Source organism: Lepisosteus platostomus, chromosome 8 (assembly GCF_059453375.1).
Source record: "Lepisosteus platostomus isolate fLepPlt1 chromosome 8, fLepPlt1.hap1, whole genome shotgun sequence".
In the NCBI taxonomy this organism is placed as follows: domain Eukaryota; kingdom Metazoa; phylum Chordata; class Actinopteri; order Semionotiformes; family Lepisosteidae; genus Lepisosteus; species Lepisosteus platostomus.
In genome coordinates this window covers 13,014,217-13,040,303 of record NC_142618.1, presented here as the reverse complement: position 1 = coordinate 13,040,303, position 26,087 = coordinate 13,014,217, and the positions used below count along the sequence as shown (strand labels likewise).

At 37.5% G+C, this 26,087-nt stretch overlaps 1 long non-coding RNA gene across 2 annotated transcripts in view; it reads left to right on the top strand.

The window, feature by feature from the left end:
• Positions 1–24,828, top strand: part of LOC148655684 (uncharacterized) — a 37,280-nt gene extending 12,452 nt beyond the window's left edge. For both annotated transcript variants that reach the window (XR_015941081.1, XR_015941080.1), the window contains exons 2-5: positions 3,302–3,492; positions 4,227–4,281; positions 23,987–24,087; positions 24,725–24,828. This is a non-coding gene — a long non-coding RNA (uncharacterized LOC148655684). The remainder of the gene's footprint in view (positions 1–3,301; positions 3,493–4,226; positions 4,282–23,986; positions 24,088–24,724) is intronic.
• The last annotated feature ends 1,259 nt before the right edge of the window (positions 24,829–26,087 follow it).

Genomic DNA, 26,087 nt, shown 5'->3' with positions numbered 1-26,087 from the left:
CACACTAGATACTGTATAAAGGACAGGCCAAAACAACTTTTCTAAACTCCCCCAATTTGGGTGCCTGTTCTAAAAAAAATGTCTCTGTAGCTGAGCTCTTGTTATTTTGTATGTCACTTTCATTGTTTAAAGATACCTATTTTTTAGTAGTTGAAATCCAGCTATTAATCTACTGTACTGCTGCTCTTAATGTTGAGTATGTTTGCACCAGGGCCTGGGTTTAGAAGTTCTTTATTTTGCTCGACTTGGATTAAACCTCGCTCTAGCTTGGTAAGTCCTTTAGAAATAATAAAAGTATATTGCATAGTTCCCCACTATTTCTGTTGAAATTACAGTAGGCCATACACAAGATTGATTCATTATTGCATTACTGTTACTATTTCCAACTGGGCCTTGGCTGCAGACAGAATACAGACTTACCATAGGGAAAAGGTCAAGGTACATAATGGTACTGTTTTTAATTTGTTAGCTTGATTAAAACATTTCTCCGGGAATATATTTATTTTGGCTGTGATTAAACTTTAAATGGCAATGCACTTAAAAACCAGAGTGAATATGACATTATATACTATACTGTTGTGATGGGAAAGCCTACCATAAGCACTGTTTGTTCTAACCCAGGAACGTCCACAATTCCTCTTTTTGAAAGAAGCAAGACTTGTTTCTCAACACTGCACGACTAAGTCAACAATCTTTTCAAACAATTGCCATATAAGAAATGCACATCCAGTTTTCACAGCCTACTGTGGTTTGAATTCCAGATGGGGTGACTCCATGAACAAGCCCTTTCTAATTAGTGTTAAGCATTACATTTGATCAGAAACTACAAATCTTTCATATTGGCTCTGACACGTTTGCCAGTGTTTCATTTGTTTCATATGTACCAGTCACAATTCTCTACTTCTGCTATCAATGAAGTAATAATAATTGCTTACACTTACATAGCGCATTTCTGGACACTCCACTCAAAGCACTTTACAGGTAATGGGGACTCTCATCCTCCACCACCAGTGCGTGGCCCCACCTGGATGATGTGACAGCAGCCTTAGTGTGCCAGAATGCTCCCCACAAAACAGCTATTAGTGGGGAGGAGAACAGAGTAATGAAGCCAATTAATAGATGGGCATTATTAGGAGGCCATGATTGGTAAGTCACTATACTGGGGAATTGGGACCCACATAGACCACAGGGTGAGCACCCCCAGTTCTTGCATGTGAATTCAGAAAAAAATATATATTCAAATCAAAGTAGGTTATGTTCAAACAGTACAATTTGGCAGGTCACATGTAAAGGTACTCATTTAAATGTGGCCTATTGTCCAGACACTGCTGGTGTGAGTATAAGCTTCTGTACACAATTAGTCAACCACTGGAATGTTTCGGTGTGTTGTTTTAACTAGGGTTACTTTTATTTCTCTACATGAAGTGCTAGAACAACCACTGTGCTTTTTCTGGTGCCTGTGCACTTGTATGTATTATTTTCAGTGAGAGCTACATCAGCATTCCTTCAAATGATGCTAAGTTGAAACTGTGGGAGATGAAGTGTGAAAAATAATGGATGAATGTAACAATGTACATTTTGAACATGTGTCTTGTGAATAGTCCTCATCTCGTTTGTGCTGGTATAAGGGATGCAAAATTTATAACTGAGTAGATTAATGAATGGACCTTACAGATTTGTGGGTGGATTTAGGTGGATGTAGCTTTAGAAAATAGAAGAAAAATTACAAAGGTTAAGATAGCCTAAAGTCCAGTTTAATTGGGCTGGATCCTTTAGGTGTTGTAAGATAAGGAAGACAGCACCACTAGGACTAAAATATGTGTCAAATAGGGACATATATAAATTACTGAGCCTCATGAGCCTTTCACAAAGAAGACTTTGAGAATACTTAATGAAGGTGCTCAAAATTCTAAGAAAACATAGACAGAGTTTACTTACAGCACTTTAAATTCAGCATGGGAACTAAGGCCAGGGATTATGCAAGGAAATTAAAGTGCAACTATATTCATGTCTAAGAATTTCATTTCTTCACACAAATGGTTGTGGGTGCATGAACCAGACTGCCAAATCATATTGTGGCTGCTGGGACACTGGGGGCATTCAAGAAGAAACTTACTAGGGTTCTTCTGTCAGTTTGGAACTATTTGCATTTCTCTTCATAGCTGCTTTAATATTAAAAGTCCTAGAAACATGTTTTTCAAATTAAAGGCTTCTATCTTTGCACAGGTTTCACAGGTTTCATAGGTATTGACTTTAAACACAGAATTTCAATGCAGAAACTTGTCAGGAAGCTTATACTATATTATGCTTTGCCTGAAAACAGTGGGCAGCAAGGGGTGCAACTGCATCCAGGCTCAGCATTGATGCTGGACCAGTTGCCTATTAAGAAGGGCAGATCCCTAGATCCTTACTCCCAGGATGAAAAGTTTCCCTGAAGATCATTCTGCTGCCTCTTCCCTATTGTTTTCCGTAGGTAGTGTAACGTTTAGAAAAAAATACAATAATGACTACGGGCAGATGATGAATCTGCACATCTCTTTCTTCCAAACACAGAAAATTCTGTTTGCTGTAACCTACATACTAGGAGATCTATGACTTTGAAGTTACTGTTGTAACAGTAACAGTGAAATGTTGATTACAAAGAAGGCTGGGTTTGCTGATATCCCAGTACTGAAATATACAGGATGTTCAAGGGTGAAATAGGACACCAGCACCATAACATAACATTCTTTGTAGCCAAATGCAATTAAGCAGCACAACTGGATGGCAAAGAATCTAGTACTCACTAGACTTTTATTGGTAGTCGTTCTTCTGAAAATATAGACCAATGTGTTTTACATGTTATACCAATTCTTAGCCTATGACAAGTAATCCATTAATTTCTGCTTGAACATTTTAGTTATTGGACTGTGTTTTTTAAGTCATTGATTTGATCCAGCTCACTGTTACTATGAAAATGAACTTTATCCTCTGCTGAGGAAGACAGTGTTATGGTTGCAATGCTTTTGCCCATGGTAGGGTTCCAAATATCCTGGAAGGGCAGCAAGGGCCTTTTGCCAATGTGGTAAATAGGTTTAGCTTCATTAACAATATGTTGTGCTTTCCTCAAGATACAAAATCTATTCTGCAAATATACTATCCATTGCTAGGATGACACATCCTCTCCCGGTCAGTACCTCTCCTACAGTACCTTATGAGGTAACCATTTCTTCCTGCCCTGGGATGGAAATACCATTTTATAACCTTGCCAGGGTTGGAGGTCAGGCAGCGAGTTCAATGTGTCTTTGTTTTTCATCTTTAGAGACACTGCAACAAAAAGCCAGAAGAGAAAAAGAAACACAGGCATTTGAGAAATTCTGTTTTGGGTGACAGAAATGCTGTGAACTGTAAAAAGCTCTGGGCTGCCCTGCCACTTAAGAGGAAGAGGCAACAGCATGAGAGATGCAGACCACTCAGATCAGAGAGCATCTCCATCTGGTCGCCATAAGAAAGGTAATCCACGATGGTGAACTAATCCTTGTTCATTGTTTGTCAATCTCAACTTGAGTTCTGCAGGAATGACCCAGATCTCATGCATCACACTGATTTCCTGTGGGGAAATGCTGACCACCTGGTGGCTTGGTGACAGTCGGAGATTTTCTTCACAGTAAGGACACTGACCTTACACCCCCACGGGACGTGCTTTCAGGCCCAGATTCGATTAGTGAAATACTAATCTTTGATTTTCACAATTTCATGTTTTTAAAATGTTTTTTTTTTTAAGTTTGTGAAAGTATATCCCAAAGAGACCTCAGTACAAACCTTGTAGAAAAAAAAAACGTAAGACATTTCTTAACAATCTGCAATGCAATGTTGAGACAGTTAAACAATCCTCTCTTTCTGCAACAAATCACCTAAGTATGAGGAGGCCTTTTACTCACTCAGAATTGGAAAATGGTACTGTTTTAGATTTTAAGAGCCAAAAGTTTTAAATGAGCAGTTTTGAGAAATCTGTGAAAACCAAATTGAATCTAACCTCAAAAAGATCATTATAAACTTGCTGTCCAATTGTTGCCCGTGTAAACATGAGCTGCATCCAATTGTTTTTTCATTAATACAGTTTAACATATTTTAAAGTCAAAGATTTTTATTCTTCATCCTGAAGAAAATCTATGATGGTGTTAAATAAGGAGGAAATGCAGACAGGATGGTTTTAAGTTTCACTCTTGTTTTTTTTTCTTGTGCAGGTTCATACTTTACAAAACCTCAGCTGTGTATAAAGCCATTTTTGCAGCGGCATTGGTATGTATACTGTATATGCAATATATATTCTACTACAGCTAGAATTAAACAGTTAAGCATGCTGAATGTGAAATTTAAAGAACTGAGATGCATTCATGTACATATTTGCTATGAAAAAAAACTTGTGAACGGGCTGCGTAACATTTAATGAATTTATTTAATGTGAGGTTCTAGTGTAGTAATGCTCTGAAAGTCTGTATTTTTCTTTGTACCTATGATTATTCACCAGGCATGCCTGAATCAGTACAGCGAAGCTTTGCATTTTTTTTGTCCTTTTCTTTTAGGATTTGTGCTTGTGCTTTTTGCATGTTCAGTCAATTTTTGTACTGTGTGGGGTGATGTGGTGAAATAAATTCTGCTTGGGCAGATGTGGTGGCAGATCGTAGGTGGTTTTCCCTGCACCTTAGGGAAGGCTCTGTGTGTACGAGCCCAGTCAAACATTTTGAATACCTACAAAAACAGTCAAATAAAGTAACTCCAGATAGAGATTTTAACCTCGTACATAACTTGAAACACAGACGGCCTGACATGGTTAAAGATGGAGACTCTGATGAAATAAACATATTGATTCGCTAGATATATTCATAGCCTTTACAATACCCAAAGCAAATGCATGTCACAGCAGCACAAAATATTTTGTAACAGTGCCAATGTCTTTCAAAAATTGATATAAAGAAACACATTCACATATGCATTCTAAATAATACTTTTTTATGTAGAAGCGTGACTACATTTGATAACGTAATATTGTGGTATTTTCTAATCATGTTTTGTCATTAATACTTTGATACATTTCTGATTTTCCTGAAAACATAGACATTGTTAAAATGGCACTGTAGAAGGTATACTCCAAATGACTACTTTGTCATGAAATGCTTAAAAAAAAGAGAAAGTTTCATTTCTTAGCATTTCAGTATACCAAAAACTACGTATGTAGTCTTTAAAATTTGTTTTACATTGCGTACTACATTAAACAGTAGGTCATTCCACAGTGTTTCCTTTTATCCCACCATGCAATTTCATATTTTTAAAAACCTGACATAATAACCAATAAGTAACTTGGAGAGGTTTGATTTATGAGTTATTAATGCCTGTTAACAAGATATGTTACCTTGAGACATATTTCTTGAATTCTAGTTAACGCTACTCATTCAAATGGGAATATTACTTACCACTGAAACTTTTCAGTGTGTGTGTGTGTGGGGGGGGGGTGCACCTCTCAAATGTTCATTTTTCCAGCATGTGTGTGTTTTTGTTGTCTAAGTTTTCCTTGGTGGCAGTGAACAAAGTGTTCTACTGTGGAGTAGGTTCTCTGCTTGCAGACACAGTGTCTGTACAGGGAGTTCCTGTCCCTGGCCCAAAACCCACAGACCCACAGCAATGAAGGACAAGGTCAGCCATTGCGCCTGCAACATTTTCTCCTTCAGAGCAGGGAGCTGCTCTGTGCTCCAGAGGGATTCGAGAAGATAGGGAGACACTTGCAGGAACATATCATTTTGTGATACAGAGAATTTGCAAACATTGGAAAAGAAAACATATGTATATAGAGAGAGCATTGCTATCATAATTACATGTCTGTGTGGATTGCTTGGTACATATTTCACATGCATTATATTATACTGTAATAACAAGCTCAGCATATCTTCATGAGAAATTTAAAAGAACGAAAAAGTGAACATAGTATTCTCATAAGTGAGCAAGAAATATGGAGTTTAATGTACCTGTTTCTTTAGCCTTAGTTTGATCTTAAAATACACACTTACATAAGATTTGCACTCTTTTGCTTAGTGTCTTGGCCTAAAACTCAAACACTGCTTTCTGTGATAAGACAACTGCAGCAGGCAGAGCAGGAAGGCCATGAGCACTTGATAATGACAGATACACCCACAAATGAAAGCACCAGGGAAACAAATCAGATTAAAACACTGCTTTGAAGATGCTCCTCAATAGCCCTTTATTTGAAGTCAGAAAACTACTGCTCTCAGCCATATTTTCATTAAAACAAACTGGAATCAAGCTAGCTAAATGATTTCAAAGGATAAAGCTAGAAATAAGTATAGGACTTATTAATATCCAAATCATAAGCCATCAGACAACACAAACATTAAGATAATTAAATAATGAAAAATAATTAAACAAAAAATGTTTGACTGTATTTTCTTTCCTTCACTTTTTGTGGCAATTTCTATTGAATTCTAACAAACATTTAGATGCGGGGGCTGGAGTGATTTGCTGTGGCAGCGTGTGAGTCACAAAAGAAAGATAGTCGAGGTCAATTTCACAATGCAAAGTACAAAGGAAGCAAAACACAACTTTTCAGAAGTGAAGTCTTCTTCAGGTGTGTGGAGAAAAGAAGGAGAGAAACTAGACCTGCTGCCTTGCCTGTTCTCCTGCTCTCCTCCTCCTTTTCACCCCCCCCGACATAGTTGAAATATTCTGGGCAAAATTGATCATCAACTATTTGAAATGTAAGAGAGAAACACCCAGCCAACCAGTAGTAAAAACCTCTTATTCGAGTTTTGAGCACAGTTTTGAGAGCATGATGCTCACTCATTGCAGGTGTCATTTCCCAATAGCACAGCAGTGTGGCTGAGCACAGCTCAGTTTGGGTGGAGTACTGCTGGACAGGGAATCATTTGTTTGGTATGCAGCAGTAATTCATGTTTCTGACTTGAAAGTAGGCTGTTTCTTTCAGAGCCGTGCCTGTCTTAAAGCTCCACTAACAATGCATGGAGCATTGTGGATTTGTGAGTGTTTATGGTTCTGCTGGGTTAGAAAAGTGGCACAATAGCAGGTCCTGTTGGAACAGTAAATTTCAGGTACTAAGATGCAGCATGCTTGCTGATTTTTACACAAGACAAGCAAAGGCCTTAGAGTTACACATGAATAAAAAACAGTATTGGCTTCTGGTGAAAAGCAATCTGGATAATTTAAAGTAATCAGAAAATTACATCACACAAATGCCTGACTGTCCCTTTCTGAGTAAAAATCGTGTCCATTCCCACATTTATTACAAAACTTCAATATCAAGCTAGGCCTTTCACTCCATCGCAAATAAAACCGAATATTTGGGGGTTCTTCATGAGGTAGCCATCTCCTTAGTCTTAGTCTCCTTAGTCCGACTCTTTCTTTACTAATTAAAGGAGGAGATTAAAAGATAGGGCTTTGGATTTACGTGTGGGTGTTAATCACAGATTGCTTTGGCACTGTAATCTATTGCAGATGTAGGACTTTTATGTGATATTCCAGTCCATTTCAGACACACTAAATTATTTCTCAGATTAAACTCTAGTAATGCAGACATTTTACTTCCTAGTCTGGAGGAGTTTCTGAATTCAGCTCCTTCTTCCTCTTAGTAGAAACTATCTGGCTCCTGCAGTACGTGCTTCAGATTTACGATCCTCTGAGCTTACTTTCTAAGACATGGTTTTGACTCTTGGAAAAAAAAGACACAATTTAAGGATAATGTCAGCTGAGACATTAGCTTGTGTAGGCATCATTTATGGATTTTGTTATTCTAATTCTTTGTTAACTTTAAATTAGCATAAAATATTGTCAGAAGAAGTTTGGTTTAAAATGTAGTTTATACATGTCTTATTATCAATGCACGTGCATCACCATTCCCTTTGCTCTCAGAAGATATCAGGAGATTGCTGTTGAATAATAAAGACTTTCTGTAAGTGCAGGAGATTACAATCAGGAAAAGGCAAGTGACCCACAAGAAAAAGAGAGATTTATTTATTTTTCTTTTATATAACATTACACAGACTCCAAGAATCCTTTTCAAGCAATGTTATACACTGTATATGCTTTATTTACAGAGTTCAGTCATGGCACAAAATTGTCTGTTTTCAGAACTTGTTTTTTGTACTAAGGAAACATGAGTGGATATAAGAGGACTGAACTGGCACTGGGATTATGGAAACAATTGGGTTGTAGGTTTCTTTTAAGAAAAGAGAAGAGCCAAAATCTTCCTCATAGATACATGTGCCAGTAATGTGTTCATATAAACCATTTATTGACAGATTCTGTGAAACTGATTCAAAGAATACTGAATATAACAATACAGTTGAATTATTTATTAGTGGCTAAACAACTACAATATTTTGTGCTTCACATGCCAAAATCTACTTGAAGTTAATGAGTTGGACTTTTTAGCTCTTTTTTTAAAAAAAAATGTAGAAAACTATTATGTGTAAAAAGTTTGTTTTAAATGTAATGTGCTATTTTCACTTATTTTAAATATATAGAGTCTATTTATTTTGATGGGACAAATAGCAGACATGCAAGTTGCTGACACAAGAAAGGGCATTCATTTTTAAAAATATATAACCCCCAAAAGAGTATGAACTCTCCATTTAAGGTGATGCACAGGTGCTCCAAAAATGCAAAGTAATAGAAACGTTGAAAATGTCTGTGACTTTCGACCTGCTTGTTATATATCAGTCACAGGCATGATGGAAATTTTCAGATTAATATTTTTCTTGGCCTGAGAAAAATAGGGTTTGTAAAAGGCACAGGTGCTCCATCCCATTAAACATCCCTGTGGTCTGGTTCTAAAAAGACACTGCCAAGTGAGGTCCCTGGCACAATTTCACCTGCTGAGTTAATTGCTAGTAGCTTACATTCCTGAATCATGTAGCGCTCACTTTTCCTTAGTTTAGCTCTAAAATTGCTCTTGGAAACATCTATGGGAACATTAACATTTATTGGTGCTTCAGTTGTAGACAGCATAAATTGAAAAATAGAGACACATTTACAGTAACAGTACTTCTGGTTGCATTTAAGCACTTATTGTACTATTTCACATTAACAGAAATATTTGATATTTTCACAGTCAGTCACTGCTATTCTTGTGCAGCAGTTGGTCTTGGAATGTTGTACACTTTGTGACAGTAATAATAACATGATTTACAAGTTCACATCTACAGAAAAGAGTTGCAATTAATCACAGACAAAACCAATAGTTACCTAATCGATTGTCATTAATGAAGAGTTTATTTTGGGCCAACTAGACACGATGAGTACTTTTGCATGCAGCCAAAGTAAAGGCTCAAAAATCAGGGCATTAATTTATGAGACATAATACAAAGAGAAGTGAACATTTTTGCAGAGCAAGGTCCATGCTGAATAGCAGAATTTAAAAGATACAACAGGTCCTCCCCACTGAGAGAAAAAGAAAATGGCTTTGAACAGCAGGAAGATGACTTGTTCTGGTCAAAAACTTGACAGAATCGGCAAAGGAATTTAGGGAGAGAACAGTTATGATTATGGAAAATATCTTTAATGGCATTACAGATTACAAAAAATGCATTTGTATTTTTTAAATCTTTTTTTAATTTCCCTTTGGTTCCACAGTGACAGGGGTTGACATACTGGCACTGTTTTAGATTTTCTTCAGTTGGGAGTGAGATATATTTATGAAAAGGCACTTTGTCATTTAAAGAACAATGGGACAGATATCCAGTAAAATCTCAGTTTCACAGAAAAGGGAAAGGGGTGGGGGTGGGGTTATTTCAAAATGTCAGTTTAACCACGTGTCCATTGCCCCCAAAACACTATTACATGAAAAAAATACCTATGTAAAAAATATAAAACTACACGCTTTCTGGATCTTTTGATTTAACTTAACAATTACAATCAACACAGTCAATGAAATATGTTCCCTGTACCTTTTTATCATAAATAAACAAGCTCTTTATTTAATGTGTCATAAATATACTCTAGAACTTTGGGAAAGCATACAAAGTACAAACAACACCCCTAGAGGACACCATTGATATTCCTGAAAATTAAAAATGTGTAGTATTTGTGTTTACCTTGTTTTATCTTTTGTGCATTTTCTCCATTATTGTGGGGAAAACCTGGTATTTCTGATTTTATAGACAACATTGTAGCTGATTTTGTCCTTTAAATCTGGTCCGTTAAAGTGAAGTTATTTCTGTTATGATTTTGTGAATTTGCTCGTGATTGGGAAAAAAATGGTGAACATACCATGACAACTAACAGCTGACAATGAAAAAATGCCAAATGGAACAGAACAAATAATTTTCAAACTTGATCATAGCCAGTCAATAGATTTTGAGAACGTCTGTATCAGGCCAGACCTCTGTCGGTAGGTGCTTGTCGGTCAAAATCTTGAGTACGTGAGACCTTTATTTTTCCTAGGGCTGGGATTCCCATATCCGTGAACTCAGTCTACACCACATCCCAGTGAGTAAGAGCTGTTCCAGACAGCACACATGCCTCTCCCAAACTGATTTCTGTACCTCAGCACCTTATCATACAGACGCTGCAGCTCCCTGCTAATTACCTCATGCAAGAGGCTGTCATGACGCACACCGAGGGATGCCTGCAAATAAACAAGATCCAGATTCTCCCAGGCAAACATCAAAGCCAAAACAAACTGATAGCTCCACATGACTGGAGTGTTTCTTCTGTCTGGGAGTGGGTGGTGGCTGGAAGATGAGGGAGGCCGAAGGGAGAAGCGCAAATGGCTCTTTAACAGGATAGCACCTGCTGCTTTACAGGCAGGGCCAGCCATTTGGCTGAGCTGGTCAGCAGAGATAGTAGAGTTCAGGGATTAGCCTGAGGTTCCAGCAGCAGCAGGGGGGTGGGGGCTTAAACAACAAAGGGAAGCCTTTGCCCTCAAGTGTCCTGTTTTTTGTCAAAGAAGTGTCACATTCCCTGTTGCTTCATCAGGTATGAATGCACTAACCAGATGATACCATACGGTTGGTCGTGCTCTTACATGGCCCGTACCTGTTTTACAATATGACATCAGATGTCGATTTGACGTAAAAACGTGCCCTCTAGGATGTTTTTTATTTTTAAGAAAAAGCCTTTAACTTGTTTAAGCAATCTGCAATGAAGACTGAGTCAGACAGTGCCTGATTTTGTGATCCCTCATAATATAAGCATAAGACAATAGCTCAACAAGATGAGACTCTTCAGTTGATTTTACTAATCAAAATGTATTCCCATTTCTCTTGGCAGTATCCTGTGTATTTCTTTTAGTGTTCTTTCTTTCTTTTTCATGTGGCTTTGGTTTCTTGGAATTCCAGGAAAATAAATATACAATATAAATTAAAAGGTAACGAATGTAAATACAATTCATTGTATATATATATCAAGTCTTCTGTTCATGTAGTTAGATTTCATTTATTGCTCTGAGACAAAGTGGCGTAATTTGTCCTTCTGTACAAGTACATATGGTTTATACACTGGATCCTTTAACGAATGTGTTTTTTGATATAAGCTTTATGATCTATAAGTGTATTGTTGTCTGCTTTGCAGGTAAGTGAGAAGGTGGTTCGGCAATGCGTTGTATCAACATGGAGGGCCACAACAATGCATTTATCCCTGAAGCAAAATAAACCAATTGCAAACCTAAAGATTAAAGGTTTTAACTCACTTATAGTTGAACCAGAATAATTAAAATGAAAGAACGTTGAAGGCTTCTGAGGCCCATGTGTAAATGAGCATGTTTTTTTAAAATATTGCCTACTTTAATTGAAAAACTATTCCATTTCTGTTTCATACACCTAAGACACAACTATTGCATTGCTAATAGAGTCCATAGTATCAGAGTCATCCTGTGCAGATGCACCTTTGTCAGGTTTCTTAAATCAACTTATGTCAATTAAATTGTTATATAAAAATGTATGATTTAATATGACACATCCTTTATCTATTATATACCATTATTTAGAAAAACAGATATATATGTAATAAAAATGCACATTTATTTTTCGTTAAATGAAGGAGAAAATACAGTAAAGTAGTCATTAATTATATCTCCATTATGAGTTTCATCTAATCATATCCTCTTTAACATAAATGAGTATAAAAGTAGTCTAATGCACTCGTGAGGCAAACCGGGCAGGCTTATGTCCACAAAAAGACTTCCTGCTACCCTCCTTTTTACTGGCAAGCCATGACATTGCAGTATCTTATTATAACTGGGGAACTCATACATATTACTTACACACAGAGCAGATAGAAATTTGTGAAGTGGTATGAAGAAAAAAGTTTTCTTGCACTTGGCAAGGGTGAAATGTCTTTGAACTCAGATAACTATTACCTGCTTCTGTTTCTGACAGATTTCTCTCTTGCCCTGATGGAGGCACTTAAAGACAACAAGGAACAAGTAAAGGTTTATTCCATGCTGAAAAGAGTAGAAGAGAAACACAATGTTTTGGCTGTGGAGCCTTCTTCGGGTGTCAAAAAACAATGAAAACCTTAGCTCCAAAATGTAATCATGGAGGACACCCTTCCCTTATAAGGACAAAAAAACAAGGAGGAAATGCTACTTAAAGGTATTAGCTATAAAGTTATTTTATATTGCTTAGAAAGAAGGTATTTAACAGAATATACAGTGAGATATTCACTCTTCTTCCTGTAAACTGTGTTTGACATGCTGTAGTGGTTCAATCGAAGAATTCAGAAGTGTCTTTTCAAAGTATCTAGAAAGTAAAAGTGAGATAAAGCAGGTGTATAAGACTTTTTGTTTTACCCTGCCATCCTTTCATCCTTGCAGTGGGTAAAACAGAAGGGTCTTGTATAGTATGCAAAAATTTCCTTTATATCTCTAGTGCCAACTAGTCTGAGGACTTTTTTGTCCTCAACTTACCATCTGAAAGGGCTGGAAACCAGAACTGAATTCCTCTGTCTTCTTCAATTTTTCTAGCAAGCGACATAAAAGAGATAACCACTGATACCAAGTAAAGTCCTGAAAGGTTGCCAATTTGACAAAACCATCTGTATAGCTCCAGCACCCTTCTTCAGCATGCCACTATCTCTTAATTATTTCAGAATGGTGCTCATACTGAGAGCCATCAGACCCTTGGCTGGTCCCACATCAATCAGTGTCTTACCTCAATGACTTGCGATGTTTAAAGGGCTCTGTTGGTTTTAGCACATGATATAGCCTATCTGGTATTTCCTCTGATGGTCACAATTAAACAGTTGAAGCCTGAGAGCAATAAAGAGAAGAAGCTGTCCAGCCCACTCTGGATCTCATCAAAGGATGCTGTATATGTTTTGACAAACGTACCAGAGATCAGTAATTCTTTTTGTGTTAAAGATTGAAGTGAATGATAAAAACCAAAAAAATATTTTTTGGGGGGGGGTGGGTTGCACCAACTGAATGAATTGTCCTAGACCCACATTCATTAAATTAAATCCATAGACAAAGACAATGTCTCTTTTGAAGACACGTTTCACATGTTCACAGGCAGATCAACATTCTTTCCTCCAAAACGTAACATACATCCATGTACAGGTAGCAAGTGTTAAACAAATTGAAGTCACAGTACAGTGTTGTCAAATTACAGGTATTTATGTAATTGCCTTGAAGTGTGCTCAACAAACATAAAACGATTTTAAGGATAAGATGGGTTCATTATTTTAAACAAAATAAGATAGCAGACAGGCTCCTGAATGTCTCAAACATTAAAGGTGCTCACTGGAGCCACTGATCCAAGCATAGTCCAGAAATTGTTGGGTTTGCTTAGGCCTGGTCTGTCTCATTGGCTGGCTGTGACTGGATATCTTCAAACAAGGGCACACAAATGTCTGAATACTGCTGGGATCGGTTGTTCCCAAGAGTATTCTACAGAGCGTGCTGGGATTTCCACCCACCAGTGATCTGGGACTTGCCAGTTGTGAGCCTGTGGTGTTGTCATCTTGCGGAAGCATTTTGGAACTCACAAAATTGAAAAATGGCCAGCAGCTTGACATTAAGCGCCTGAGAACTGTACATGTTGTCCACTTCCTCTCACACTCATCCAGGGATTGGACTGGTGAGAGGAGCTGATTAACCGTTGGAAACTCCCAACAAGGAGGTGAGGACTACAAGAACAGCAAAATAATTACTGAATGCAAATCTGAAAGAAAAAAAAACGATCCTGACAAAATAACATCAGTTCATGTGTTGTTTACACATGAAAGGCTGAAGGTTACATCCCTGCTTTGGCTCAGCTTGGTCTCACTTGGGCGCTCCAGGGGAGGAGGAGGGGGAGCTATATGATTAATGGGAATGAGCCACTAGACCTCTTCTGCTGTAGCAGAGATGTGGATTTCAGCAGAAGTGAATTAAAGTGTAGAATTTGCTCTAGCCTGGGGGGCTAGATTGGTCAGTTAAAAAACATTTATCAAAAAAAAATAACTGCAGTAATTATTTAAACAAATACACTTAGATAACATGTAACTGTTGGCTCAAGGTTTAATTAAACTATGGTCACTTTATACCTCTAAATTTAAAGCGGTAAATGCAAACACTTTCATTACCAGTATATCACTAAGAATAAAAAACATGTTATTGTTTACTTAATACTAATAGATTATTTGTATGTGAGCTTTTCTTTTTTGTTAAAGAATTTCTGATCAAATTACTAGGGGGGATTAAGAACACTCCATTTCAGAAAATGGAAAAGTACAGAATGCATGGTAACCTTAGCTTATTAATTAAACCATAATTTATTTCTGATCTTCTTGTTCTGCAGTGTGCTGGCATAATTATTATTTGTGTCACCTCTGCTGCCAGTGTTGTGCATAGTATGTCTTAGCCATAGACCTTATTTTTCTCAAGGAATTATTGTGATTCTCTTCATGGCAGGGCTGGCTGTGACCCAGTATCAGATATATACAATTGATCTATACAGTATAATTGATCTATATATTGATCTCTCTACTGTATATTCTGCATAAGGCCAAGTATATATGTAATACATAGATTTAATGGCAAAAAAAGAAACTTTAAAGTTATTCATTATACAGATAGAACTTTATTATATTGAGTAAAATGTCAGTTAAATTTCTAAAGGAAGAACTGGGAGCACCATCTGTACAAATTGCATGCCTATCTTGTCCTGGTTTTGCCATAAAAAGTCAATGCTAAATGCACTGCCTGCAGCAAAATATTAATGAGTGATAGATGGGAGACTAACTGCTGAACAGAGTAATATTTTCCGAGACTGTGCATGAATCTTAAATGTCAGTATGTCACAGGCCAGAATATCTGTGCTACTCTTCCATTTGTGCCACATTCTCTGTTAGTTTCCTCCAAGGCAGGTGTTAAGTGAGAGGAGCTGCCACTAATAAGGACCCCATGTGGGGAAGAAGAATTGAATCCACATACTGAGAGATTCCTGCCTCTGAATGATAATAGATCTTTATTGAGGAAAAGGGGAAAATACCTAATGCCCTCTTTATATAACACCTCTCATCCTCCCTTTGCTTCTAACCTGCAGAAATTGTAGGTGAACCAGTGGAATACCGATTGTATTATCAATGTTAAGATATGCCAACAGCCATGTCGCCCTGCAACTCTCAACAGGCAGCCCACTGAAGCTTAGCAGGGTTGAGCCTGGTCTGTACCTGGATGGGAGACCTCCTGGGAAAGCTAAGGTTGCTGCTGGAAGTGGTGTTAGTGGGACCAGCAGGGGGTGCCCACTCTGCGGTCTGTGTGGGTCCTAATGCCCCGATATATAGTGGTGGGGACACTATATTGTAGTGGGCGCCGTCTTTCGGATGAGACGTTAAGCCAAGGTCCTGACTCTCAGTGGTCATTAAAGATCCCCGGCTTTTTCTCGATAAGAGTAGGGAGTTATCCCAGTGTCTGGGCCAAATGTCCCCCCTTGGCCTCTATTGTGGCCTCCAAATTGTCCCCATGTATGATTGGCTTGCACTTGCCGTGTGATGGCCTGGCGCCCCGCCTTGCGCTCGCTGCTTGGCAGGTTCCTGGCTTCCTGTGACACTGTATGGTATAAAGCAGTTTGACAAATGACACGGCATGGATGTTAAGATATAAACTCAATTATGAAAAAAACAGGGTCATAAACTGACTGAAAGGACAACATTAAGATCACAGGGCACTTGTGTTGGAAATAATGTTTCTTTCTTCGTGAGAAAGATTGCTGAGAAGCTCAACTGTCTGGAAGAGCATTGCATGCCTGGGGCATGGTGAGGATGCCTCCCTCCAGGAGGGTTCCCTTGGAGATAACCGGATTATGTCTCACTAGGAAGAGACACAGGACAAGTGAGGACACTGACGTCTCATCAAGAGTGTACTCCACATTGTGCCCATTGCTTGCTGGGGTAGGCTCTGGCTTCCCTTCAGCCCTGTATTGAATAAAGCTGTTAGAATATGGATGGATGGGTACATTAATATAATCTATTTGTCTATAGAAAGCGTAAAAGGCATCCGAATGTATTTTCAGATATTGAACAAGATCTGCTGGACTTGTAATTCAATCTCTTCTGAGTTTGTGTTTATTTTAGGTGACGACAAAATGTTTCAATCAGGTTAAAAAAGTTGTGAAAATATTTTCAATTATATCGTTGAGTCATCTAATTTTCACTAGTTAATCACGTTTATTAACAGCAAATGCTGGACATTTTTTTTTTTGTAAATAAAGCCTGTATATTCTTTTGACGTGAAGGTTATAAATTCTCATTTCTATACAAATATGTCAAAGTGTTCAAAAAAAAGCTGGTCAAATAAATTTACAATGTTGTCTTCTGCTCCAGACAACATGTTGACATGCGGTTGACTGTAGGATTCCAGGTTACCCTTCTTGATTACTTCTGCAGTCTGTCAACCTAAATCTAATTTGGAGGAATTTTAAGCAAAAGTATTTGACCAAATGTTATGTCACAGAATTAACTGATGAGCGGAAAAGACTGGAAGTACTGTTATCAGAGAACCTGTGGACATTCTAATCCGAAGGCATTTGCTAGTAATGTAGACTGATGCAAGATTGGCAAAATATTACGTGTTGTTTTCACTATCAGTAGGTGCATACCTAAAAATGACTGCATTATTATTCATCCAACACATAACATTTGAGTAAAGGATGTAGTGGAATCAATCAAAAAATCGAAGGAGAAATTATATTTTACCAAAACCCGTTAATGTTAAGATCACTGAACACATTTCAGCGAGGGGTGAACAAAGCACCTGCTTATCATCACACCTTCATAAACAGAATGCGTCTTTCACAACACACTTTCCTGAGCCAGAGAGCGTACTAGAAGGAAACAACAAGCACACCAAGGGAAAACACTTGTGTGGGTAGAAGATCCAATGGAGAGGGAAGAAATCCGCGAGACAATCCTATAATTGTAGGGATGGGTGGGAAAAATAGAAAATCTGGGACACAAACAAGATGTTACACATATACAGCTAATGCGGGAGAGTAGGATGATCTGTTAATCATAGTATAGAAGGCCTCTCTGTTTCCTCTTAGACCATGTGAGTCACACATTACCATTCAAAATACATTTTGAAATGTCTTTTGGTACTTTGGTAATTAGGAGTCCCCTAATCAAATCCAAATCCTACTTCTCTATGTTTACAATCTCGAGGTATTTTCATTTTAAATGGCAATTTGTAATACTCACAGCTAGAGTGGGAAACCTACCTGCTCTGGATAATATTAAGTAGTTTTGTGTCAAAAACTAAAATCAGAAATTGTTAGGATTTTCACTATTTAGAGAAATAATGTGTTTATATATATCTACTTTACACAGAAAGTATAATGTATACATTGTTATGTCTGTATCATGACAGAAACTGTAATTTCCTAAAGTTTTTATTGACTATCCAATTATAAACCTAAAGGTCCTATTAGGTTCTTTGTTAACATCTTTGATTCTAAGCCAACTTTGATTCTTTTGGCAAGGGCTGTCGAATGTGGTTCATTAATAACATTTGTTAAAGAGGTCACAGCTGTCGAAACTTATAAATTAAATAAAAAAGGAAACAAAGCAAAAGAAATGATACCCAGAGTGGTAAAATGCAATGTTCCATTGGGAGTTCGTGACTGATTATGACGAGTTACATTGCACACATTTGAGTGTTCATACTTGGCAAAATTTCTACAAATAATTTGTATTCCAGAACAATCATTTAATACCTTCCAACCAATTACAGACTTGTTTCACATAATTTGGGTATACACTGACTACATTAAATATATCTAGGACCCCAATATCATAAGATACTACAATGAATATTCAAATTACAAGAACAATAGAAGAGTGCAGTAGATGGAATTCATTTTGTTTTTTAAAAAGCTACCTAAAACTCAACAGTCTTGAGCTACTTTATTTCAAAGTCCAAAACACAACTGCTTTGTAAAAAACGAAGCTGAGATAATTGTATGTGTTTGAGAGTTATTAACATATTATATTTGAAATAATGTAGAAAATTGCTTTTTACATTACAACACGTCAGATCATTTCAGTTGTGTGTTTTAAAAGGTTGCGGACGCCTTTTAAAGGAAGTAAAGTTTAGCCACAATAGTCCCCTTTTCACATCATAAACCTTTGCTCAGGTACAACTGTGCTCGACTTATTCTTCACTTTCAATCTTAGCAATTCCTTTTCCCAAAGAGTTTTCTCCTCATCTGTAATGTTAATACATTTCCTTGTAAACAGGCTCTTTGGATGACCAGTGTATTGGAAGTAATAAAAATATTTCGCAATGTTCTGCCCTGTTTACCAAAAGCAGCCCTCCCTGGCAAGCACTTGAAGCAAAGCAAGTGTTTTGTATGAAGATTTAAAAAGTGCACTATTCTGAGTAACACACACTTGCAGAAACAGAAAAAATGGAACACAGCTGTGGGTATCTATTGTCACATTAAGGAAAGTACTTCTAAAGTAAATTGTAGTAATAGAGAATTCTTAAGTGTATGCATACAGTATTTCTGCATGTGGCCAGAAATACACAACTCTCCTGGGTGGTGTTATATCATTAATCAAAGCCAGCTGTAATTTGGCTTTTTATTCTCTGCCTGGAAAACAGGATAATAGCAATTACAATTAAACTTCCTTTATAAAAATACTGGCATTTAAATTGATTTCTTTCATCCTTTTTTGGTTCTTTCAAGTAAAAAGCTTTACCTATCTGCTTATGCAAGGATTTATGGATTTGCATTTTTTAAATACTCCTTTTCAGTCCACTTAAAAGAGGTATGGATTGTTGCTTTCTATTTTCTTAATTGTAAATAATATTTTAGAAGGCTCTTGAGCACATATGGCATTATTCCTAGACTAGACCTTCACCTCCAGAATATAGTAAATTGTGTCAAGAAGCACTTGTGATACTGTGCAGCTTTAATAACAGTGACAGAATGGCAAACAAAAAAGACTTTGTACCTCAAGGATTGAGAACTCAGATAGCCTTTGCAAATCTTTGAAGTCCTTTGTTAGACTGTACTGTACTATTTGTACATTTCACACCATGTAAAGCTTCATTAATATTAACAATAATATTCTGTATGTGGCCTTTAGGTTTCTGTAAAATGTCCCAGTTTGGAAAACTAAACAGCAGGTTATTTTGTGATAGAGGTCACACAAATTAAGTAATTAAATTGTGATTGTATTGCGTTGGCTATATAAGAGCTAAAATGCTTAAAATGAATCTTTTTCAGATAATTCATATACAGTACAAATATGAATTGCACTCGTATTTCTCCTGTTTTAAAATCAGGTTACTTGCATAATCTTTTATTTTACATAATGTGGCCTACAAATGAGGAACTGAAAGGACTTTCTGTAGATCCAGGATAGAGTAAACATTCTTAAAGTTCAAGCTATTGAAAATATTTGAAGTGAAACAGGCACAGACAATGGTTTGCTACTGTCCTCACTGATAGATGCTCACCATTGAGTGACAGTTTCACTGTAACCATTTATTTCTTCAAATACTGAGGAAAGCAGAGATGATGATACTTTTATTTACATAACAAGCTCAAGCCACATAATCATAAGTTAGCAAACAAAAACTGTTGCAGAGGTGCAGTTCAAGGGTGGCTTAAGTACATTATTTGAAAACCTTGAAACTGATTTTTGACCTGTTGTGTGCATTAATTTGTTTTTATTTGTATAGCTAAATGGTTTTCGGGGAGATTTTGTGTTCTGTTTGGTTGGCAAAGTAAGACTCAGGACAGAACATTTTGAGCCCAGAATAACAGTTGAGCCCTATGTACAGTATATCATTATTTCTGATCCCTGATGTACACCAAAAAATTATGTATGGGCTGAGGGTTAGTCTCTTTCAACAGAAGCCAGAAGACATATCCGGTGATGATATGCGTTTAGCGTGTTGAAAATGATTACATTTATTTTACAATTAGACATAAAAGAAGCATCTGCACTGCTGCACTGCTTGATAATGTAAATTATTTATTCTGCTTATTAATAAATACAGCTAATTTGAGACACTATAAACAACACAAAGAATTCTGCTGTATAGAATATAAATCCCTAACAGGTGTCCTGGTGCCTGAGAGGGTGAAGTGTTTTTGTTTGGTCAAAAAACTGTTTTTCTAAATCTGTGTAACTTCCTACAGTGCCATGAGAGTGTTTCAATATAATTCCACCAGTTCGTATGAAAATAACTTTGACAGTGTAAATGCATTTGATTTTTCATGGAGATCATGGTGAAACAAAGTAGTTTTCTTTTGCAAAGAAAAAGCTTTTTCATGTGGTGACTGTTTATCTTTTAGCTTCATTTACATAGGGTATCAGCAGCTGCCTTGAATCCATGTGATCCTGCAGAGCTCTATTCTAGTTCATCCGGAGGTCTCTGCTCTGTTGGGGCTTGTCAGCTGAGTACCTCTGCACAGTGCATGGGCTTGTAATTGGAATAGGGCCTGGGGCTTCTCTCTCAGAGTGCTTTTTGTTTGCCCGCCATAATACCCAATCAGGTTGCTGGATGCAGATAATCAAAATACCACAAATGGCTAACTAAGAAAATGCCAGACAGGTAGAAATTCATGCCTGGGCAAAGAGCTTTTTAATTGTTAAAAGCCATTCTTGAACACCTTTTATTGTCTCCAGGGTAGCGAAAGAAAAGGAAGTGACGTGTTACGAGTCTTTTAGAAGAAGCATCTATGAAATAAAGGGTCTATATTCAAAATGCTGACACTTGAATGAATTACAGGAAGTCGGTATTATGAATTTCATGCTTGTAGTTTTGCATGTCAGCAAGACAGTGGAAGGTAACTTAACAATGCATGATTAGTACAAGGACTGAATCAAACAAGCAGCCTTGAAGAAATTGCATGTACTCGAGAGGAAGGTTTTGGGGGCTATAGTACTGCTCAGTCTTTTCTATACAAATCATTTTATGAAATGCAGAAAAAGTACCTCTAATACCTCACCATCTAAAACAGGGCTTCCCACCTCTAGTGCTTGGGATCCAGATTCCAGCATATTCTCTATGTTTCCTTGACTGTTACAAACAGTTCTGCACGTGTCTGAATTTATCTCTTCTTTATAGCTTTCCTGTTGCAGAAAATTTAAAAACACGTGGAAACCCTGCTGTACTCAGGACTGTGAGGTCTGGTTAACAATTGCCTGTGAAAACTCTAAAAATAACGCAATGTTAAAACAGTGTATTTGTTTCAGATCGGATAGTAATAGTACACTAAAGCTGGACATGACAACATTCGTTGTGATCCAGAGCAGGGTGGGCAACCCTAAACCAAGATTCTGGCATGAATCTTACAGAGCTAGGGTTGCCACCTGTCAGTTTGTCAGCTGGACAGTCTGGATTTTGACCTAGATGTCCAGCTAGGACTCAAGAGTGTAATTCTGGGAATTGTGAAGGTGAGAAAGGGGACCGTTCTCCTCAGAGAAACATCATGACCTGGTGAACAACAAGGGGCGTATCAATTGTCCAAACCAAGACAAGCAGAATAGCCACCTTTCTATCTAATCTCATCATATCTCAGAAGCTAAGTAAGGTAGGACTTATAGGGATAGGAGACCTCCAAAGAAACCAGGTTGCTGCTACTGGTAGGTGTCAGTCTTCCGTTATGATCACAGTTTCAAACAGATGCCCTGGTTTGATAAGTACAAACACAGTACTGTAGGAAGTGCTGTCCTTAAGATGTGCTATTAAGGTCCTAAATTGCTATATTGTAAGCTATATTGAGGTCCTGCCTACATGGTAAGCAAAGATCCCATGTATTTTTCCAAAGGAGCAGGAGTTAAGCCCTGTTTTCTTAGAAAACAAATTCTACTCTGAGCTTGTACAACCTGACCTTCCTAAAGATTCCTCTTAATTCAGTTAAATTCCCACTTTTCCACTTGATGACAGATGTAGCAGCGACCGTGTGACACAGAGATGAGTGCTGCACATCAGTGCTGGATGAAGTAGGTCTCCGCCTATACAGTATGTTAAGTGCTTAGAGATCTTCTGGAACAAAAAGCTCGATATAAAAGCAAGGAATTTATGTGAGATGTCCAGGGCGAAGCTCCCCTCCCCACTACCACTCGATGTGTGGGGGCAAATATGTCTGCCAGATTCATTATAATTCAAAATGCATTTGTGCTGTTAAAACGTCTAAAGCGTTAGTGACAGGCAGCAATTTGGGTGTAGAAGACAGCACTGGCATAGAGTCTTGTCTCGACACTTTTTATGTTTACCAATGATTTTACATCTGAAAAGAAACTTCAGATGTGTTTTAAAATTATCTTCTAGAAATTTAATTGTCACCTATGTGATGCAAATGGATTACCTGGTTTTATTTGACTTTTCAGTTTTAATTAAACTGACCATATTTCTGACTGTATTTGCACAATGAAAATGCTGTTTTGCATCAATCACCCATTGGGTATATGCCTTTTACAAAGTAAGCAGATCTGATTGTTAATTGGTTGTGTAGTATTGTTCCTTGGGAATAATAAAATACTGTGATACTGTGTAATTTAATAAAATCAGTGTTTGGTTTTTGAGTCGAGTTAAAATTTGAAAAAAATAGATGAGTGGTTTGAATAGTTGACATTCAGTTAAATTCAATTCAACTTTATTTGTGATTATACTTACAGTACACAGGTGCATAGTATAATGAAAATTGTTTCTCCTTAGTCTCTCAGGTGGAGTATACACAGAACAGCAGACAAGACAATAGACAGTAAATACAATAACAATGTAAACAATGAGTATGGTACCAGTATGACAGAACCCATATCTGTTAAAAACTGTGCAAAAATACACAAACAGAGCAAACAGTGCAAAATAATACAGCATGATCATATAGTACAACTCAATTAAGTACAGTTTTATGTAAGAGTTCGGCTTTCTGACATTCAATTGTCAGAGGTATGATGTATGTAGTGGCGTAGGAGTACAGTTGTTGTGTGGTACAGGGAGAAGTGAGAAGAGATCATAGTTTGGTGGGTGGGAGTATGGGGGTCACCAGCTTGATGGCTCTGGGGAAGAAGCTAGTTGTCAGCTGTCTTGTTGTGTGCGACTGAATCTTCCAGAACCTTCTACCAGATGGTAGGGGGACGAACACGTTGTGACTGGGGTGAGTGGGGTCAGTCATAATTTTGGTGGCTTTTTTCAGACACCCAAAAGTACTGAAAGAAAATTATTTTCCTCACTTGAGTAATGGAGATAACCTGATTACTATTGGCTTGGTCATGATTGAAATCATCTACGATTGGCTCTGTGAGGAACAGGCTGTATCCTGGTAGGCAGAAGGATATCAATTTGGCCCAGGATCATCACATCTGTCTGATCCATCTGCAGAATAATTTTCAGACTGCAGTGACTACAGTTTTCTAAGAAACAATTCTAGGAAAAACTGTCTCTCCAACTGCGTGAGAATGATTTGCATGCTCAAAGGTCATTCAGGGGTAATGCTAACATCTGACTAATGATAATATTTCTATCTTCTCTGGGCAGGAGGACATCCATAGTGGTGGCAGAGAGAGTGGTTTTATCAGTAATGAATGCTGTTTTGCCATTGACAGACCTGATGGAAGACAATGTGTGGAGATATCACGGTAAGCATTACACCAACTATGGTGATGTTCAAGCCAACTGGTTGTGTGCTTTAAATGTTATGATGTGAAGAGAGATCTCAATTGATTCCCATTAGAATAAATCTGGTACAGAATGTGGAGAACCGTATTATTCAATAATACACCGACAATCTCCTTTTTCCAATATTTTTTTCCATTCCTGCAATAAATCCTGAGTTGTTGGATTTTCCAGAAGGGTAATAGAAGACCACACTGTGCTGGTATTACAATCGCATGCTTTCAGAACACAATTTTAGAGTCTTGCCATGGATAGCTTTTTATCCTGATCTGTGTTGAATAGAATACCCATAGAACGAAGTCACAAATGCCATCAACATGAGAGATTGGTGACCAGCCAGCATTCAGCAGCTGGCTGCAGCTGCACAAGAAGAGCGTCAGAGCAGCCCACAGCTGTCCAGTCAGTTCCAGGGACTGGAAAGGCTTATCCATCAATGCTGCTAGGATTGTTTAATGGTCAAGGGGGTCATACCATACTTACTCTGTGCCATGTTTCATACTGACAGGCTATCAAGATTCTTTGTGTTTAATTTTGTTCTCAATGTTTCTGATGTTGTTGATATCTATCCTTCCCATTTCTAACTGCTCTGTGCAAAGCTAGGTCGCGGAGGAGCCGGAGTCTCTCCTGGCAAGCAACAGGTGCAAGGCATGATTCACCCTGGATGAGATGCCAGTACACCTCAGGGAACATGTTGATCGCAGCTCTGGTCAAAATACACAAGTCCTGCATTTCATTTGTGCATCAATATATGTAGAAATAAATGTCTGCTTAATGATGATTCCAGAAGCTATTTTTCAATAATGGCAATTACAATGAAAAAATAAACAGGGTTTTGTTAAGGAGGGGTGGCACATTGCTGCCTTAGAGTGATGGGGCCCTGGGTTCAATTCAGAATTATTCAATTAGCTTGAGGTGCTAATTGTATGGAGTGTAATTGGCTTCTGGGAAAATTGACCCTGGTGTGAGCCCTGTGATGGACCCTGTGATGGTGTCCCATTGCTCCTGTTGCTCGTCGGGATAGGCTCAGGTTCCCTCATGCTCATGTATTTGATGAAGGGGTTAGGAAATGGATGGATGATATTATTAAGGAAGAACATGTAATGTATTAAGGAGAAAAAAGGAAAGGTGAACAGAGCAGAGACAAACAATAAAGGTGGAAATGTTCACATATCTGGGCCTGGATCAGTTGGTGCTGGACATGTACCTGGTAGTTTCTGGTTTCTAAACCCAGGCATGGTAGTGCTGTAATATTGTTGAGCAAGATACTTCACTCAAATCACTCTAGTAAAATTCAGCACAAACAAATACAAATGTAACTTGGAAAAAACATCTGCTAAATGTATGAATTACCTAACATCACATTTATTTGTATAGTAAATTAAGATAACTATCTCTAGAATTGTGGAGGACCTAATTCCACCTGTATTGTATTTACAATTCTGTGTGATAAACTATCTATAAAAATATGTCTCGAGTTTTAATTTGGCTTATTTAAAACTATTTAAAATCAGATATTAGAAATGTGACCGAACATACGGACAGGCTTCGATCTAGTCCTAGACTTGACTTGCACATTCACTCATGGGCAAACATCTTGCATGTGTTGATAATGACTTCTGTCAAAGATTAATAAATTTTTAGCTGGTATATATCTTACACCATCAGTAAAAAGTAGATATATTGTATAGAAACAGGTCATGCAGAGTGTTTTGTGTCTGGTTATAGAGCGTATAAATAAAATGATATTTCCTCTTTGATCATCAGAAAACAGTGACAACGCTGTTCTTGATCACATTCAAATTATTTAAAAAGACACCTAAGAATTCTCAGCACCATTTCCTCAGTGAAATTTTTTATACTGAATTCTGAGTATTTGAAACTGTGCTTTACATATTGGCAGATCCAAATCTAAACTAAAAAATCACGATGCTTGTTTAATGCACATACACGTCTTCATTCAAGA